The sequence below is a fragment of the Sorex fumeus genome, unplaced genomic scaffold (assembly GCF_029834395.1).
Source record: "Sorex fumeus unplaced genomic scaffold, SorFum_2.1 ptg000034l, whole genome shotgun sequence".
NCBI classification, from domain to species: Eukaryota; Metazoa; Chordata; class Mammalia; order Eulipotyphla; family Soricidae; genus Sorex; species Sorex fumeus.
In genome coordinates this window covers 13,759,531-13,767,141 of record NW_026606091.1, presented here as the reverse complement: position 1 = coordinate 13,767,141, position 7,611 = coordinate 13,759,531, and positions in this window count along the sequence as shown.

The following is a 7,611-nucleotide window of genomic DNA, read 5'->3' as shown; positions in this document are numbered from 1 at the left end:
TGAAAGGTGGAGGTTATTTTTTCCAGATAGATTGGTAGTCAAATATATAATTGGTAGCTATAGTATGGTTAGGTGAACAAATTTTGGGACTAAAACTAATACTATGTTGGTTGTGACCTGTGCACACTTACCTCCAAGAAATGATAAAGCTTGTGAGCTTCAGTGGAATCTAATATAGGTTAAAATAGTAATTGATCTGTTTTCAGGCAAGACAACACTGCTTCTTTTGATGGTAAGATAATCGAGATATCTTCTGTTTACAGAATATAGACAATTCTTCACCTCAGAAGCAGTTGCCACTGATTCTGTTGCTTCAGTTTTCAGTGTTTCACATTGGTCATGTGTATTATTGTACCGGGTTGCAGTACATAAACTTGTGGATTAGTGGGTATAAATGCCTTCATTTGGCAGGTAAGGAATTTAGGTAAAGAGTAATGTCGATCACTCTTGTATGATTAGAATCAGACCTCCAGGGCTGGAGTGAGTAGTGAGTAGTGTGCTTGCCTTGCTCACAACTGACCAGGATTTGATCCCTAGCACCCCACATGGCTCCCCAAGCACTTCCAGGAGTGATTTCTTAGTACAGAACCAGGAGTAAGTCCTGACCACTGCTGGGAGTGGCCCCCAAACAAAAAGTCCCCAAAACATAGAAACACAGACATCTGTGTGCCAGACTGATTTAATAGAGCAGAATCATTTGAAATGGCACATGGAAATATATTTTGCAGTAACACTCACTCTCTAAATTGAAGTATATGAAGAAGGAAGGTCAGGGCTTTTCTAAAATAAGATGCACAGCAATTCAGAAACAATGGCATTGTGACTTAGTGTTAAGTCACACGTATCTTGCACTTGAACAGCGCATAATCTTGGTTTCCAAATCACATTTCTAATAAAGTATCAGTATACATTAATAAACAGCTATTCTTTGTGTTCTGTGGATTATAGCAACATTGAGCTATATGGGAACTTGGAAACATGGACTCGCTTAGTTTCTGGTCTCTGACCCACTGAATCATGATCAGTTGTGCAGAATTTCCAGGTTGTTCCACGTGTATATTACATTTGAAAAGTGTTCGTGCCCACTTGGACTCGGATTTGGACTGCTTATTAAAACACAAGGTTTATTATCGACAGCCATTCCTCTATGAAACAAGCCTGTCTGAGAGCGGGGTTGTCTCTGGGCACTTTGCAGCATCAGTTGTACTCCTGGTACTGAAACAGTCCAAGTATCAGTGTGCAGCCAATTCTGAGTATCTTCAACAAGGGCAGAAAATGTGGGGTCCACAGTGATTTTTCAAAAAGTTAGACTGCAGAGGACAGAGGTGGATGGGAAGCTGTTCTGTGGTCACTATAAGATCGGTCTATCTATATAAGAACAGAGGAATAATGTAAGAACACTTTCCAGTAGGCTGGTCCTGGAGGTACCAGCAGAGGAACAAAGGCCTGCGAGTCCTGGGTCTGAGATCTCCAAGCCTGCTCGGATCGGGGCTGAGCATCCTCCATCTTCCAGTAGGCTGGGGTCACACCCACCAACTGCCCCCCTGCGCTGTGTAATCGCATCAACGGCCAAGACCCAGAGACTATAAAACCCAGCTCCTGGAACCGCATTCACGGCCGCACAACATCTTACTATCTCATTCTTACTTTGGACAAGCTGGCAGGCTATCAAATGTAACCTGGCAAACTCCAGACTGGCAAACCCAATATGCAAAATACCAGTAACAATGATGGGTCTCAATCTCCTAACCCTGAAACAGCCTTGAATATGGCACTTTTTTAAATCTCAGGGCTAGGACAAAGGAGACTTTACTGGTGCCTGCTCGAGGCAATCGACGAACAACAGGATGATCGTGATTGTGATCGTGACTTTCCAGTAAACTTTGAATGGGTTAGACAGAAGCACTGGCCACTATCAATCAAGAGGGAAATGTGCACAAATGGCTTTTCTGAGATTCGCCTTCCTTGTAAGAACTCAGGTTTCCTTTTGCCACTCCCCTCCCAAGTATAGCACAGCCCAGAATCAGAAGTTCATATGGCCATCCAGTGTTTTCTCTTTTAAGTGGGTTTAATGTCAGTTCTGCGGACTCAGAATAGATGCCAAGCCTGCTTTATATTAATTCTTTTTTTTAATGTGTTTGCCCTTTGACAGCATAAGTATCTCTGAGGTTTATACAGGAGTGTGTTGATTATTGTGGTCAGGAAGTAATAAACCCCACCCTTGTAGTCTACAAAATTAGCAAGGATTTAGGTATTTGATTGGTTTTAATGAATAGCTTTGTTTCCTTATCAAAATGAAAACTTAGAATTAAAAATGAAGTTTAAAAGTTTTGGGTCATGAAATTTCAAAATAATGACTTTAAAAAATTTATAGTTGCTTAGTGTTGGAGTGATAGCACAGCAGATAGGGCATTGGGCTTGCATGCGGCCAGCCCGGTTGAGCCAGGTTCGATTCTTCTGCCCCTCTCGGAGAGCCCTGCAAGCTAACTGAGAGTATCTCGCCCGCATGGCAAAGCCTGGCAAGCTATCATATATGATATGCCAAACACAGTAACAAGTCTCACAATGGAGACGTTACTGGGCCCACTTGAGCAAATCGATGAACAACGGGAGGACCGTGAAGTGACAGTGTTAGTTGCTTAAAGTTTTATGGGCTGGAGCGATAGCACAGCAGGTAGGGCATTTGCCTTGCACGTGACTGACCAGGCCAACTGGAGTTCGATTCCTCCATCTTCGATTTCTCAGCCCCTCTAGGAGTGCCTGGCAAGCTACCGAGAGTATCTCGCCCACATGGCAAAGCCTGGCAAGCTACCCGTGATGTATTCGATATGCCAAACACAGTAACAAAAATCGATGAACAACAGGATGACAGTGACAGTGAGAATTTTATATTATTTTTTCCTCTTCATTTAAACTGCTTTTTCTAAGCACTGTAGCACTGTCCTCCCATTGTCCATCACTTGAGCAGGCACCAGTAGCTTCTCCGTTGTGAGACTTGTTGTTACTGCTTTTGGTATATTGAATATTCATGGGTAGCTTGCCAGGCTTTGCCATGTGGGCAAAATACTCTCAATAGCTTGCCAGACTCTGAGAGGGGAGGAGGAATCGAACCCGAGTTGGCTGCGTGTAAGGCAAATGCCCTATCTGCTGTGCTATCCTTCCAGCCCCCTACGCAAGTTTTTTCTAAGAATAAACGGAAACACTATTGCTTTATTACTTGTTATGGTGTAATAATCAGTAAACTTGCTTTAGTTTGTATATGAAGTTTGTATATATACAGTTTTACTTATTTACTTTTAATTTTTAATCCACTCCTCAAAAATGAGTAAAAAATGAACACAAGGGGCTGGAGAGATAGTGTTAAGGCTAATATGCTTTCCTTGCATGGGGCTGGCACTGCTTCTATTCCCAGCACCACACTTGGTCCCCGACCCCTGCCAGAAGTGATTCTTGAATGCACAACCTGGCAGTAAGCCCTGAGCACTGTTGGGTGTGGCCCTCAAACAGTACAAAATGATCTCATTCATAGATAGGTACAGTGGCTGCTTAAATGAGAAATTTCTCTATGACTAATACCAGAAGTTTAAAATTTAGTCTCCATAAATTTTATTTCAACATTTTTTTTATCGTAAGTAGTTGGAAAGGTCACAAGAATATTTTCTAGAAAGTATCCATAGGGCAGAATGATAGTACGGGGGTTTAAGGCACTTGCCTTACACACGATTGGCCCTGTTCAATCCCCAGCACAAAATATGACCCACCACTTCCACCATCAGTGGCAGAAGTGATAGCTGAACACAGAACAATCTGAATACTGCCAAGTGTGGCCCACAAGCCTGAATACTGCCAAGTGTGGCCCACTCCAGCCAAAAAAAAAAAAATAGAGTGTCCTAGGAAAAAGTTGAGTTTTATGTTGAGATATCCTTTGGGTAACTCGTGTGTGTGTGTGTGTGTGTGTGTGTTCATGTACAAGTGTGTGCGCGTGTACATGCATATGTGTGCATGTGTATATGAGTGTGTGTGTATGTGTGTATGTACATACTATAAAACTAGAAACTGTGGTAGTAGGAAGTCATCAAATAATTCCAAAAATTTTAGTTGGGAGAGACCACAGATGTAGGAGATGAAAACTAGTATTTTCTGGAATAATCCACTATTTCCCTAGCAATGTGTGAGGCACCTCACAATTATGTTAAAATGGAGAATTACACCTTGTAGTCTTATCCAAGGAAACATGCCCTTAAATTAATCACCAAGATTATTTGCAGAGCTGAGATTCAAATTTAGATTTAAATTTGGATTCTGGATCTCATTCTTAAGATGTACTTTTTAAAAAATGAACATTATGTTGAGTGGATTTTAATCCATTCAGCCATTAACAATGAAAATGCCTGATGTATACCTCAAGGTTTTAGAGTTTTAAAGAAGTGCTTGATTATTATTATCTCATTGTGAAATAAATAGGGCAGGTGATAATACGCTCAGTTACACAGGTGAAATAGAGTAGGGTAGGTAGGAATTCAAAGTCTGAGAGATTGATGGATCTAGTGAATTTAACAAGGTGGTAAATGACAGAAATTCTGACCAGACATTCATGTTAACTCCTAATCCGATATGCTTTCTCACGCTTGCCCTTTCAGTTCTTTGAAATTTTGTTCAAGAAGGGCTGGGAATGTTACAGAGCGGTATATCTAAGGATTCATTCATCAAAGGGTTTATAAATTACATTTCCATTTCTCTCCTTCCCCCTGCACCCATTATAAGCTGACAATAGTAGAAATATGGGGGCTGCTGAGAGCCACCTGCATGAAATATGTTACTAGCTCGGGGTTTAATCCAGCACTATTTTGTACCTGTGTCTTCAAACTGTAACATTTTTTTAGGAAAATGTTTTGTGTGTTTTTTAAATAACCCTGCCCTTTTTAGAGTTATGGATTTTTTCTTTAATAGGTCATTTAAGTATAAAAGTTTGTGATATGTTAGCATATATTGCACCTTAATGTTGCTAGCATTTTTTTTTGAAAAAGGGAAGAAGAAAAAGATTACTGTGACAATACTTTTGGCCTCGTTTCTGGAGAGACATTTGGAATTTGTAGATAGTGTTCAGTGTGAACTTCTGTGGCATCAGTGGGAGATGTTTCAGGGGCCGATTTCCTTGCTCATAGGGTTACTTTGCTTGCACTGTGATTCCTCGAAGACCTGTGTGTCTGGTTCCGTTCACTCATATGTGTGGGTCTCTTCTTCCTGTATGGTCAACCCCAGTGTGAAAAGTGACTTATCAGCCCTGCCCTGAGAGGGAGTGTATGAGAAGGTTGGCAAACTCCCCTTGTCTTGCTGTGAATCCCTCAGGCTTGTGAAGGGCGACAGATGGTTGAGCTAAACTTAGAGCTACCTTTCTCTCTACAGAATGCTGAAAAACGATCAACCTTTCGGTAAATGGAAATCAGGACTCACACACCTTTTAAGTCTGATAAACGGGACCTTGAAACAAACACCAAGTGAAGTGGGAAGAAAACCATTACTTGGTTCAGTGTGGGGTGACCTGCCTGTCTTTGTATCAACAGGAGTAGGAAGAATTTGAAGGCAGGGGTGGGGAGGCAGAGGAGATGTCTCCCGAGCAATGCTCTGAGTGCTGGGACCAAGCCTGCTGATACTCAGCCAACGAAGTTGGCAGTTCAGTGCCAGAGCCTGAGGATGCAGTGCTGCTCAGGCCTACTATACCAGGGCCACCTCAGGACTGGCTACACTCAGGAGGAGGAGACAGGCATGTGGTGCCAGGGATAGAACCTAGGTCAGGCATAAGCAAGGGATCTCTAGGGTTTTTTTTATTATTATTTTTATTTTTTTATTGAATCACTGTGAGATAGACCCTTACAAAGCTGTTCATAATTAGATTTCAGTCATAGAACGTTCTAACACCCATCCCTCCACCAGTGTACATTTCCCAGCACCAGTGTCCCCAGGTTCCCTCCCATCAGCCCCTACCCCCAAACTGCCTCTATGGCAGGCACTTTTCTTCTCTCTCTGTCTCTGTCTCTGTCTTGCATAATGCCTATACATAAACCACTAGGATTAAGAAACAATCCTGCATGCCCTTTAGATAGCAATAATTTGTAAATGCCAGATATCTGGACAAGGTCCTAGTAAGGTTACAGAATTGCCTCTCTGGAGCTAGAAGAGTCTGAGGCTACGGTGGTCATAAACCTCTCGTGGATAACTAACTGTTTTTCCTACCTCAACCTGAAGGGAAGTTTCTGAGCCCCTTTGTGGGCAAAGCTTTCACTAATTGGACTATTGGCACCTGACTCAAGGACTGTATATGAGCCAGGAGGGACTTAGGCTCATTACAAAGTAGAAGTGAGTTGGTAGAGGCCACAGAAGCGGGCTGAAAAAGAACTGAGTCCTAGTAATAGTGGCACTTAAGAGTGAAGACTCTTGAACTTGGGCTATCTGGAGCCCTGAGTTATTGAACCCCTCTAGTTGTTTTGTCTCCATTTAATTAATCTCCACAAAGCATGCAGACTCTTGCAAGATCCCTGTCTTTTTCATTCCCCACAGTTACCATCATGCTCATACTCCCTTATTTAAAGGCATCCATGAGGCTCTTCTGAGTCTTCAGTATTGTGGTGAGAATAGTCAGACAGCCAGGCTTTAATGCCAGCTCAGCCCATGCCTAAGTTCCTCAGGGATGATCTTTAATGTCTGTAAGCATCAGTTTTTACCTTTTGCAAAATGAGATAAAAGTACTTCCTCAGAGTACTGGAGAAGTTAGACATATAAAAGAAACTATGAGCATAGTGCCTAGACATAGCCTGGAATCAGATGATACCAGCTGCTGGTGATAGCATTATTATTGCTATAATTATTACCACTCAAGGAGACAAATGAATGTACTTTCCTTTGCTGAGAAAGTACGAAGTCCTGGGGCTATCCTTGTCTAGTTCTTGGCCACTAGTATGATTGTTTTGGGACCTTTAACAGTAGCATTAAATCATACTAGATTTTCCTTTCCTACGTCCCTTGGAACTATGACTGTCAGTTTGATCTTTGTCTAAGAACCTGGGGCTGTTTTTCTCTGTTCCTCTTTGAAAGAGAAACATCTAACATACATTGAAGCCCCCAATTCTGAGTGTCTCATATTACTTTATTATCACAGAAGATAAAATCATATTTATGATTTCCTCAAATAAATATGAACCTTAAGGTCTCTCTTCCAACTAAATGTAAAAAAGGAAGGCATTTGAATAGTATCCCTGGATTTATAAGTTACTACTGTTGCTCACTAAACTGGAAATGAGCTACAACCTTTTAAAAAAATTACTGAGTAACCATGCAATATAGTTATAAAGGTTACATGATCAGGTTTCAGTCATACAATGTTTCAATACCCATCTCTTCACCAGGCTGCAACCTCTTTTGACTGCATCTTTTGTCCCTTGAAGACCAAGCTCTTAAGGTTCTCTTCCTGTTGGTGCTTGAACCAGGAAAAGCAGGAAAGCAGAGATGGTCTTTTTGGTTTTGATTTCCTTTGTTTTGGGGGACCCCCACAGCTATGGTCAGTGCTTACTCCTGGCTCTGAGCTCAAGATCACTCCTGGTAGGCTAGGGGGAC